We start from the raw sequence: 12,816 nt of genomic DNA on the forward strand, positions 1-12,816 counted from the left end.
AACAATGATTTAACCACCATCCATGGACGAAAATCCCTTTATGAGCACTCCAGAATCCAGTGAGAAGTTACAGCATGCCTATGGAGCACAGAAACAAGAAAAGACACACTAAAAAGGATAAGAAGAAAAGTGTCACTTTAGCACAGCTCTGAGAGAGATCCCCTAGAGACACAAGTTTTCCCAGGGGTGAAAGAGAGAAAACTCCTGCCCACAGACCCCAGCAGCCGGTGGACATCCAGAAAAAGCCCACAGCTAACATCCAATTCAACGGTGAAAGACTGAAAGCGTTTCCTCTAAGATCTGGAACAAGGCAAGAATGCCCACGCTCACCACTTCTATTCAGTATAGTTCTGGAAGTCCTAACACGAGCAGCTAGGCAGGAAAAGAAATAAAAGGCATCCAAATCAGAAAGGAAGAAGTACAATTATCTTGTATGCAGATGACGTGATTTCACATGTAGAAAACTCTAAAGACTCCACAAAACACCCTGTTAGAGCTAATAAACCAATTCAATAGAGTTGCAGGATACAAAATTAGCCTACAAAATTCAGTTGTGTTCCCGTAAACCAACAGGAATTATCTGAAAAAGAAATTAAGAAAATAATTCCATTTACAATAACATCAGAAAGAATAAAACGCTTTGAATAAACTTAACCACGGAGGCGACAGACTTGTTCACTGAAAACTATAAGATACTGAAGAAAGAAATTAGAGACAAATAATGGAAAGACAACTTATGTTCGTGGACTGGAAGAATTAATATTGTTAAAACGCTCACAAAACCGAAAGTACTCTACAGATTCAATGCAGTCCCTATCGAAATCCCGTTATTTTTTTACAGAAATAGAAATAATGACCCTAAAATTCATATGGAACCACAAAAGACTATGAATGCCCAAAGCAGTTCTGCAAGATGAACAAAGTTGGAGGCATTAGACTTCCTGATTTCAAAATACATCACAAAACTACTGTAATCAAAACAGATAGACATATAGACCAATGGAACAGAATAGAGAGCTGAGAAGCAAACCCATGACTATATGGTCAACTGATCTTTGACAAAGATGCCAAGATATGCAATGGGGAAAGGATAGTCTCTTCAATAAGTGATATTGGGAAAACTGGATATTCACATGCAAAAAAATGAAATTGGCCTTTTATCTTACACTGTAAACAAAAATTAACTCAAAATGGATTAAAGAACTAAACATAACACTTGAAACTATAAAACTCCTAGAAAAAAACAAGGGAGAAATCTTCTTTACATTGGTCTGGGCAGTGATTTTTTGGAGATGACCCCAAAAGCACAAGCAACAAGAGCCAAAATAGACAAATAGGACTACATCAAACAAAAAAGCTTCTGCACGGTGAAGAAAACAGTCAACAAAATGGAGAGGCAACATATGGAATGGGAGAAAATATTTGCAAACTATATAGATGATAAAAGGGTAATATCCAAAACATATAGGGAACCCCTACAGCTCAATAGCACAAAACCAAATAACCCAATTAAAAAATAGGCAAAGGAACTGAATAGACATTTCTCCAAAAAAGGCACACAGATGGCCAACAGGTCCGTGAAAAGATGCTCAACATCACTCTCAGGGAAACGCAAATCAGGACCACAATGAGACATCACCTCACACTTATCAGGATGGGATGGCTAATATATATATAAAAAGCTAAGTGTTGGCAAAGATACGGAGAAAAGGGAATGCTTGTACACTTTTGGTGGGAACGTAAATTGGTGCAGCTACTATGGAAAACAGTGTGGAGGTTCCTCAAAAAATTAAAAGTAGAACTACCATGTGATCCAGCCATCCCACTTCAGAGTATATGACCAAAGGATTTGAAATCAGGATCTTGAAGAGATAGCTACACTCCCATGTTCATGGCAGCATTATTCTCAATAGCTAAGATGTGGACGCAACCTAAATGTCTATTGACAGACGAATATTTTTAAAAATGTGGTGTATACATACCATAGAATATTAGTTAGCCTTAAAAAAGAAGGAAATCCTGCCATTTGTGACAACATGGATGAAACTAAAGGACATTATGCTAAGTGAAATAAGGCAGACACTGAAGGATAAATACTACGTGATACCACTTCTATGAGGAATCTAAAATAGTCAAACTCATAGGAGCAGAGAGTAGAATGGTGGTTGCCAGGGGCTGGAGGAGGGGCACCCGGGGAGGTATTAGTCAAAGGGCACAAAGTTTCAGTTACGCAAGATGACTAAGTCCTTGAGATCTACTACACAGCGTAGGGCCTACAGTGAGTAACACTGTGTTGTATGGTACTTAAACATGTGTCAAGAAAGTGATCTCATGTTAAGTGTTCTTATCACACGCACATAATAATAATGACGAGGAGAAACCTTTTGCAAGTGATGGGTATGTTTATAGCGTGGATTGTGGAGATGGTTTCACGGATGTATACTTATCTCCAAACCCGTCAACTTGAAATATGTACAGCTTTTTGTACCTTAATTATACCTCAATAAAGTGGTTTAAAAAAACAACAATCTTTTATTTTGCCCTGGAATCTGGGAGTAGACAGGGTTCAGCTGGGCAGTCCTTTCCCAGGCCCTCCTGGTGGTGGTGGGGGCTGGGGTCACGGTCAAGTTTCTTATCCTGGGGCGGGGCTGGGAACACTCAAGCAGCCGGATCTGAAACAAGAGGGGCCCTTCAGGCATCTTGCTCTCTCTCCCTCTCTCTCTGTCTCTCCCTGTGGGCTGTCCACATGGTGGCCTCGGGGTAGCTGACCTTCTTGCTGGCTAAAGGGGCCAGAGTTTCCCAAGAGAAACTGGCAAAGCTGCAGGACCTTTTCTCACGCAGGCTCTGAAGTCACGGGGTGTCCCTACTGCTACATTCAGCTCCGCTCCCTGCGGCCGTCAGTCACAAAGGCCGTGCTAACAAACACAGTTAATATACATAAAGTTCTTCAAGCCAGTGCTTGGTGCAGAGTAAGTGCTATGAGTGTTTGTAAAAAACTTAGTAATTACAATACACAGAGATTCCTGAATTTCCTAGAAGGGGCCTTTAGTACTTATAAACAGACCCATGACCCTCCAACTGGAACCTTCCCGTTGCCACAGACTCCATCTGCTGTGGCTGTGCATGTCTTTCTCTTTGCTGCCCTTTCCTCTTCCCTTCCTCACAGATACGCCAATAATCTGTGTCTCCGTAGCTATAGACCGTCAAAGATTTGGACCTCGGACCTTCCTTGAGCTCACTCTTTCCATTATTCAGCAATCGTTGGTGGAGCACCCACTATGAGCGGGTCACTGCCAAAGGTGCTGGAGATGGAGAGTCAAGATGGAACCTGCGTCTTCCGCCAGCATCTGTGAGACTGTGGCAGGCCCACTTGTTAGCTTGCAGATAGGGGAAATCTCAGACCCTTCAGAGTTCCTGACATCATGCAGTGGGATTTGCATTATTTGGTAAGGACCCACAAGATGAATGTGCGTGCGTGCGTGTGTGCGCGTATGGTAGGGCTGGGGAGTGGTGTGGGACTCAGAGGAAGGACAATGGATATGGCACATGGATGTGTGTATATGTTTAGTGAGGAGGCCAACAGAGGAGGCACCCTAGGACAAATGACCTCTGAGCTGGGTCTCAAAAGGTGAGTAAGAGCTTTCCTGGCAGACTCTGTATGGAAGAGCATTTCTGCAGAGGAACAGAATGTGCAAAGGCCCAGAGGAATGTTTGGGGAATGTGGGCAGTTTGATAAGAGCAACAAAGACGCAGCTCCAGGAAACCTGTCCAGAATTCCCAAGTTGCCCCCACTCAGGAGGTCTCTGCCAACATCACGCAGTGCCACAGAACTTTGAAGTCAAATGGAACTGAGTTTGAATGTCAGCCCTGGCACTTGGGGCCTCTGTGACATTAGATAAGCCATTAAATTTCTCTGAACTATAATTTCCTCATCTGTAAAATGGCATAATAATTATCTTCCTCACAGAAGTAGATAGAGACCAAAAGAAACGACGTATCAGAAAGCACTTGGCACTGTGCCTGGCATGTCAAGGGTGCTTGAAAATAGTGATTATTGCGCTCCTTACAGGGCTGCTCACAGGAGGGGTGGGGTATGTGTGTGTGTGTGCATGAATACAAACACATAACAGGGAGTTATACACGGCACTTCCTTTCCCTCCTACTGCCTAATACCCTCTCCTCGACACTAAAATGGCTTGCATCACAGGGCATAACAGGAGGTAAATTAATACAGAATAAAGGCAAACCTGGGCCCCAACTATATCTCTGCCACTTACCCGCCATGTGATTCTGGCAAATTACATCATGTCTCTAAACCTCCATTTTATTATCTGTAAAATGGGAGATATTAAGACCTAATGCACAGGGTTGATATGAGGGTTAAAGGGGATGATAAATCTAAAGTGCCTGGCATAATTTTTAGGAGCTTGAGAACTAGCACTGTGACGTGAAATTGCTTGTACGGCATAAACACTGTGTGATGCAAGCGGTTATTTTATTAAGGCAAAATTCGTGGTTCCAAAGATTAATGGTTACTTCAAGCCAAGGTTTCGTTTTTCCGCAGACTCTGTCCTTGGGGACGGAGTGGTGTAAGAGCGGCACCGTTGTTTCCCGTACTGTCTGTGACATTGTTGCTCGAAGCCACAAAGCAGCCCACCCAATGTCAAATAAAACGCCCTATGGTTGTGTTTTGATGTCCCAGGGGAAAGAACGTGTTTGTAATTGTGTGACATGTGATGGAACATGAAACAAGGACAGTAGGGTAAACAAGTTATGTTAAATGTGAAACAGACATAATGATTCTAAAACAGCTTAAAATTTGAAATTTGAAATTTTTCTGTAGAAACCACAAAGAAAATTGTGAGCGCCATCTTGTGGAGGGATCACTTTAAAAACATCGTAGTAGAGAACACACCTTCTCTGACGCAGAACCTCTGAAAAGGCAGGTAGCACCCATCCGTCCGTCCACGCATCCATGCATGCATCCGTGCATCCATTCATCCATCCATCCACTTTCCCATCCATCTATCCATTCATCCTTCATCATTTGTTCATTTGTTGAATGCTTTCTATGCTTTGGTCCAAGAGATGCCAGGACCCTACTTGGAAGGAGCCCACAGAGAGTTATGGTAGATACAGGCAAACCGGCAGCACTGAGGACCTTGATGGAGAGCCCTTAATCCAGTTCTTGTTGTTGAGGTGGAGGAGAAAAGCAGGGAAGGCTTCCTGTTGGAAGTGGCACCTAAGCTGAGATCTGAAGGATCAGTAAGAGGGTGCTAGACTAAAGAGGATATCTCTTAGGGTAGAGAGAAGAGGAGAGCCCTAAATCCCTGATTGGGGCTACTTTTTCTGTCATGTGCACTGTCAGCCTTCCAGTCCCCGCCTTAGTAGTGACGACAAACTGAAGGGTGCCCAGCTGATGGTGGTCAGTGTGGTGAGGGGACACTTAAAGAAACTGGGAAGGGCTGTGAAATGAAGTGCCTGCTAAGTGGACAGATTCTATTACATAAGATTAATGCTAGCAATTAATATTAGAAGGTATTAATAGTTGCCATTATGTTGGGTTTTTCGTTTAACAGGATTCGTTATACCCACATCAGCAGAGCTGTGTTAGTGTGGGCCATTGGCCAAGACGTGGGAATAGCCTCATTATGTGTGGCTGGACACCTAATGGTGTTCTGCATCCACAGAGGAATAATAGAGGAATCCACCTCTATTACCTGTTACAGGTTGTTAATTGATAAGTGTATTACAGGAAAAAAGGCCCCGCAGCAAACTAGGTAGATTGGCCCTGCTTGGCCCACATCTGAAGGATGGATGAACATCTGAAGGATGGATGGCCCTTTAGTAATCACCCTCCGTTCCCTTTGCAGCCTCCTGGAATTAATGCTGAGTAGAACTGACATTTGCCTCAGCAATGCACACAGTATCTTCAGCAGGCCTGAACGGGGCCTGCTATGTTCAGAGTGAGTGCTCTCCAGTTCAGCTCAGTCCCCACCATTCCTGATCGTCTCTTGACTTTGAATTGTGTCCATTATCTTGTGCATCACCTCTGCACTACTGTTCTCCTTATGATAGAGAAGTATTTCTCTATCCCCACCTCTTTAGTAACACTGATGAAAGATGGACCAAAAAGGGGTTGTGTGTTTCACGAAAAATTGCGGAAAGCATATTTCTTGGTGGGGTTAAAAATATTCATATGCATTTAATATATAAACCAAGTACGTCTGTGTTGCAGGGCTTGTCCATTTCTTCCATTCACATTATTTTCTTGGAGTTGTGAATGTTTGCTTCAGGATAAGTAGGAGCAGCCCTGGCATGTCCCAGAGCAGGCATTGTTGATCTTGATTGTCACCCTTCCCTAGGGACGTCCCCTCCCTGGACCCCAGCACTGTCCATGAGCAGGCTGGCCACATTTAAAGAGTCATGGATGGGACTTAAGGACAAAACCTTAACATTTCAAATTTCTTCTGGTGGATCCTTGCTTCCCTTTCTTCGGTTTAACTCAGATTAGAAGTAATGTGATGTTTTATTGGGATGGCCTTAGTGTTTCATTGTCTACAGTCAATTATGTCTAAAATAATTTGTCTTCTCTGTGGCCAGCAATCGATCTGTGAATTCACTAGTCTGGCTCCAGCACTCACCCAACTTCACAGCTGGGGTAGATGGATTTTCAGCTTCGTGCTGTCCTCCTCAGGCTCCTTCCTCTAGTCCTGTCTTCAGTGGTGGAGGTGGGAGGAGATGAGGAAACCATGCGGGTGACCATTAAAGGCTGTCCTGCTCCTTGGGTGGACCTAACACTTACCCAGATCTGATGCTGGGCTTCTTTGTCCATCAGACCAAATGCCAGCCTTTGAAGCCTTGCCTCGAGGACCTTCCAGAACTTTCTGATGCTGTCAGATGGACAGTTTTCCCACTCAAGCTGTGGCCCTCTCAGCATTCTTCAGGGGATTATGAACAAGGAGGCCATAAAAAAGTAAAGAAATTAGTCTGATCAATTAAAGATATTTGCCACGCCCACTGGCCAATAGGAGGCAAACTCTACTGTCCTTGAGAAATCAATTATGTCATGTTCAGAAAATAATAGTGCTTCAAGCTTAAGTGATATAGGGACCCCTTTTAAAGGAAAAATGCTGACAAATTATTTTATTATCATCGTTAACTTAAAAATGTGCAGATATTATCTTAAACATAATCTCCTTAAAACCAAAGCAAATATATAAATTTAAGTATAAACAACACTGTGCAAACATCAACATTCAGATAAACTTTTACAAATTTACAGAATATAAACAAACCCACAAAGCTAACAAAATTCCTCTTTTCTAAATAGCCTCTATTGTAATATCATGGCACCTGTGTTTCCACGGGCTGTGGGGAGGTTGTTTGTGCTTCGCTTGACAACGATCACGTCTCCTGTGTTGAAGTCCATCCTCCTTTCTCGTTAGCCTGGGGCGGTTAGAGCAGCTCCACTCGGCCCGATGGTGTGCTAAACACAAACCCACATGTGGACGTAGAGATTCTGTGGTCTGAGCTGGTCAGCCAGTGGATCCACAAGACACAGCGATTATTTTTAGATTTTCATCCAAATGAAAACACAAAATTAAAAAACAATGTCAAAAACTTGCGAACCCAGAGAAAATATCCCAAGACCTGATTTTGGGAAACATTAGCATAAAAAGCCTGCTGGCGTGACTCTCTCTCTTGTATGGGCAACGGGGAAAGGACTAGAGACTTAACCTGGCGGAGGGTGCCCGAGTCAGTGCCTATCAGCTTTCATCTCTGTCTCCTCCAGGCTGGTCTGTTCTCAGATTTACAGGGGAAACTGAGGCAGCTCAACTACTCATTTGAGTTCTGACCCTCCACTATCGTTCTGAGTCTGGCTTTGTTCTCCCGTACCTCTCTTACGGTGACTGCTTGCCGTCTGGCCTAGCGCTGGGCATAAGAATTGGGGGTTTATGTAGTGGAATCTGGTGACTCATTGTTCAGAAACATAGATTGCAAAACCCAGCCTGAAAATTCTTCATGCCAATTTTGTGTTTGAATGTGTATGTTTATCATCAGGAGGGTTTTAGACAACAGCCATAGGGAGGGCCCCCGAGAACCGCATAGATTCTGGTTGTAAAGGATCTTCCAGAGTAAGGAAGGCGCTCTGACCAAGGAAATGTGCAGGCAACTACCAGGAACCCCTGAGCTTGGTTGCCTTTTACAAGATGGGCAGATAAAAAGAACACAGACTGCTCTGTGGCTGGCAGTGGCAAGCCCCAAACCCAGTAAAGCATTCTGAGTTGTTACTGAACATGTTGTTTTCAGCCTCCAAACACTGATCCACGTGGAGGGAACTGATAACATCTGATCCGTGGGCTCTGTCCCCAAAGTCCTATTGACAAGCTTGGTTCCCCTGCAGCTCACCCTCCAAGGTCTTTGTCCTGTCTGTCAGCCATGATCGCAGCCCAGGGTGGACTGTCTTGCTTCCTGGAGCCAGGTGCGCACAGCCCTGCCTGCCCCAAGAGTCCGGGCACCATACCTCGAGGGGCTTCAAGCTCCTCCCCAGGTGCTCCCACCAAACTCATTTGAACTGACAGTGCACTTTTCACAGTTTAACCTTTCCTGCAAACTCAATACTCTCAATCGGGTTGGACAGCTTCGATTTCTGTAAAGTAATCTCAGATACATTTTAGAATGAAGTGGGATGTGAACAAATGATTGATCACATGCAATAACGTACGTGTGGTAGTTAGAGGTCAGTTCTGGAATGAGACAGGCCTGAGTTTTAACTTGGTCTTGTCGGTTAGGAGCTGTACGACCTTAGACAAAGGACTCTATCTCTGTAGGACTTCGTTTCCTTGTCTGTAAAATGGGGATTATAATAATATCTATTTCCTAATGTTGAGAGGACTAAATGAGATAGCACAGTGTCTGGCACATAATAGGCATTCGGTCAGTTGGAACATTGTCATTATTATTAATCGAGCATTCACACATGCAGGCATTTGGGCTAGGCACAAGGGACACCAAATTCTCCATCCTCAAGTAGCTCATTACGGATCAGGAGCCACTCAGAGTGGGATTAACACTCAGATTGATTTGATGCCAAATCCACTGAATTTGGGGCCAGAGCAAAGCGAATTCTCCCCCGTCACCCGACTCTCCTTAGGGTGGATTAATTCTAGAGCCTTTGTTCTAGAATTAGGCTGCATGTTGAGGCTGAGAGTGTCTAGGTGGGGAGACGGGAGGACGGCAAGCTCAGTTTCCACAATTTCATAACCCTGACTTAATTGGGAAAGTCTCAGAATGGTGGCAGACGAGGCCCCTCCCCCCTTGTTGGAAGATGACACTGAAGACACAGCGAAGGAGCTGTGTCCCACCAGTGGCTCCTGCGCAAGGAAGTTACAAGGAACCTCAGGCCGTCTTTCCTTCCGAACGGCTGCAAACATACGTCTCAAGCAGAATTTATAAGGATATCATTTTACTCTTTGTCTCCTCATTTCTGAGTCAGTACACAAATAGCTCATTTTCTGGAGCTTCAGGGAAGCCCAGATTGACAGGTTAGCCAGGAAGTAATGTGCCTTCTTTCTGGGATGGCTGTCCATAATGCATTCAAATCCAGATAAAAATATGATGAAATTTGTTCAAAATCTATCAATTGGGCCATTTTCTCAATGACAAACAGATGGCTCCTTTGAGTTATTCAGAGAGAGAATTTTTTTCCTTTTGTTCATCTCAGTTTTTATGGTTTAAAAGAATTAGTGTTTAATCCCAATTCCGAAATTGTTAATTAGTTTGTATTTGCTTCATTAAATCTGTTAAATAGATTTTTATCACTTCAGCTACATCTCCCTGGCAGCATCTGGTGTCAAGTTTGCAGAAATAATGTTGGTTTCACAGCCAAAAATCAGAGGTTAAACCTCCAGGACTACAGATGTGACAGCATTAAAGGGAAATTCATCACCCCAAATGCTTTCATTCCCATGTATTTTAGAATCAGCTCAAACACGCACCAATGTGTTCTTTCCCCGTCTCTTCTCCAGGGGCACTGTGGCTGCGTTTCTCTTTGATTCATGTGTGTGGTTGTTGCTGATGAGAGCTTCTGGGGAGACCTCAGCACCCCCTAGCCATAGCCTTGGAAAATAACAGAGGATCTTCTTGCTCAACCCCTTTTCTGTTGCTGTCAGGGGCTTCCATCCCCAGCCAGGGCTATACAAGACCAAGGCCATCCATCAATTCAGTTGATAAAGGGGTTGTATGGGAGGAGCTGTGTCTGCACCTACAGGTAGGGGCGTAATAGAGCAGAATCACAAAGCAAGACAGCGCCTGTTGCAAATGAGCAGTTTTGAACTTGAATCAGTGCATTTGGGGAAATAATTAAGTGAAAATTAGCAAATAATACTAAAGACTGTGGGTATCTGCGTACTAAGGAAAGGCTGTTGGACAGTAGCCAATTTAGGTATCTGTGGTAGGCTGAACAATGGCCTCCAAAGATATCCACATTCCAATCCCCAGAACCTGCGAATGTGACCTTATATGGCAAAAGCGGCTTTGCAGACGTGATTAAGTTAATCCTTTTGTGATGGGGAGAGTATCCTGGAGTCTTTGGGTGGGCGCTAAATGTAATTTCGAGTGTCCTCGTAGGAGAGAGGCGGAGGGAGATTAGATGGAAGAGGAGGAGGTGAGGTGATGATGGAGCAGAGATTAGAGTGATGCCCTTTGAAAATGGAGGAAGGAGCCATTGGCCAAGGAGTTCAGACAGGCACCAGCGGCTGAAGAAGACAAGGATGCATTCTCCTCTCAAAGCCTCCAGAGGGGACCAGCCCTGCCCACAGCTGACTGTAGTCCAGGGAAACCGACTTTAGACTTCTGACTGCCAGACCTGTAAAAGAATAAATTTGTGTTGTTTGAAGCCACCATTTTTGTGGTACTTTGTTACAGCAGCCATAGGAAACTAATACGAGCATCTTTTCCTTGCCGAAGGCCAGGGAGTTCCAGTCCAGCAGACGGAGGTATTTTACAGGGGCGATGAGGACTGGCAGGGGTCAGCGCGGTGCACGTACTTCCTCAGGAAGGTCCTCCTTGGCACAGGGCTGGGCAGCTGCAGCTGGCAGCAGAAACAGAAACAGCAGCTGTGAAGCTCTGTGCCCTTGGGGAAGAACCTTCCTGAACATCATGGACAGTAGGCAATAGCAGACAGGGAGACTGAGAATTCTTGGCAATTGGCACATTTGCATAAATGTTAGGAAAAGACCAGATAAGCACGGAGAGCGTAGGTCAGAGGAGGTTAGAGAGGAGGGGTGACTGGGAAAAGGATCAGGCAGGGATAAGGCCAGGGTGCCACCCTAAGCACACCTGCTGGTCGGAGATGGATTGGCTGTGAATAGCCAAGCCTCAATGGTCTCGCCCTTCAAGTGTTTCTCTGGAAGGTGGGAGGGGATCTGAACGTGCAGATCTCTCGATCCACCGTCCCCATTTTATTCACAATAACTCTGAGTTTATGTGTTGGACACTTGGGACTTCCAGGTAGGATTTCATTTAAGAAAATATTCCACTGGTAGAAAAAGATTTTTTCATAACTTTCAATTATGATGTAATTTTAAATGTACAGAAAATTCCAATAGGAAAAGGGCTCCCATATATCCTTCATTCAGATGCACCGAAAGCTAGCATTTTGCCCCATCTGCATGATCATTTGTTTTGTTTTTCTAAATATAAACGTATCTGAATCATTTGAAAGTAAGTAGGCATTATATTTTTTTACCCCTAAATACGTCAGTGTATATTCTATAAGAGCAAGGGCATTTTGTAATTTGTACTACAGTACAATTATCAAAATTGGGAACTTTAATACTGACAAAACACTGGCATCCAATCCATAGTCCAAATTCAAATGTTGCCAGTTGTCTTTATAGCTATTTTTTTCCTGGTCCAGGATTTGGTGCAGGTTCGCGCATTACGTTTAATTGCTATGTCTCTCCAGTCTTCTTTAATTTGGACTATTTCCTCAGCTTTTGTCTTTCATGGCCTTGACATTTTTGAAGAGTACATGTCAGTTATATTTTGTAAATTACCCCTCAATTTGAGTTGGTATAATGTTGACTCACGACAGGATTCAGATCATACTTTTTTAGCTTGAGTACCACGGAAGTGATGCTGTGTCCTTCTCAGAACATTGTACTGGAAGGGACGTGATGTTGCTTTGCCCCATTATTGGTGATGGTAACCTTGATCCCTTAGTTAACGTGGTGTCCTTCAGGTTTCTCCACTGTAAGTTCACATTTTCTCCTTTGTAATTAAGTAATTTGTGGAAAGACACTTTAAAACTATGTAAATATCCTGTTCCTTATCAAACTATCACCCACTAGTTTTAGCATCCGTTGATAATTCTTACTTGAATCTATTATTTCTATGATGATTGCAAAATGGTGATTTTTCTAACTTCATCATTTCTTCTACGTTAATTAATTGACATAATTCCCTAAGAAAACTCTTTCCCTTATCTCCTATTTATTTATTCACTTATTTAATTATGTCAGTATGCACTCATAGATCTTGTTTTATTCAATGGGTTATAAGTCATTTTCATCACTGTTTGTTTTGATGCTCACATTAACCCAGACTTGGCCAATGGGAACCCCCTCAAGTTGGCTCCTATGTTCCTATAATTCTTTAAGCACTTCTTTGTTTTCTGTGACAAGATATTTCGGGTCCTTCTTGCCTCAACCTTAGAATCAGTCATTTCTCCAAGGAACCCTGGTTCCTTATATTATTATAAGGAATATTATTTAGAAGATCTGGGTAGTAGGTGTGTTCATTGTTACTGGC

General features: G+C 43.5%; 1 long non-coding RNA gene across 1 annotated transcript in view; it reads right to left on the reverse strand.

Moving 5' to 3' along the window:
* Window positions 1-7,121: 7,121 nt before the first annotated feature.
* Window positions 7,122-12,816, reverse strand: part of LOC139083979 (uncharacterized) — a 28,431-nt gene continuing 22,736 nt past the window's right edge. The window contains exons 3-4 of the long non-coding RNA XR_011541198.1: window positions 10,002-10,870; window positions 7,122-7,534 (exon numbers count right to left, since the gene is read on the reverse strand). This is a non-coding gene — a long non-coding RNA (uncharacterized lncRNA). The remainder of the gene's footprint in view (window positions 7,535-10,001; window positions 10,871-12,816) is intronic.

This window comes from Equus przewalskii, chromosome 6, assembly GCF_037783145.1.
Source record: "Equus przewalskii isolate Varuska chromosome 6, EquPr2, whole genome shotgun sequence".
Lineage (NCBI taxonomy): Eukaryota > Metazoa > Chordata > Mammalia > Perissodactyla > Equidae > Equus > Equus przewalskii.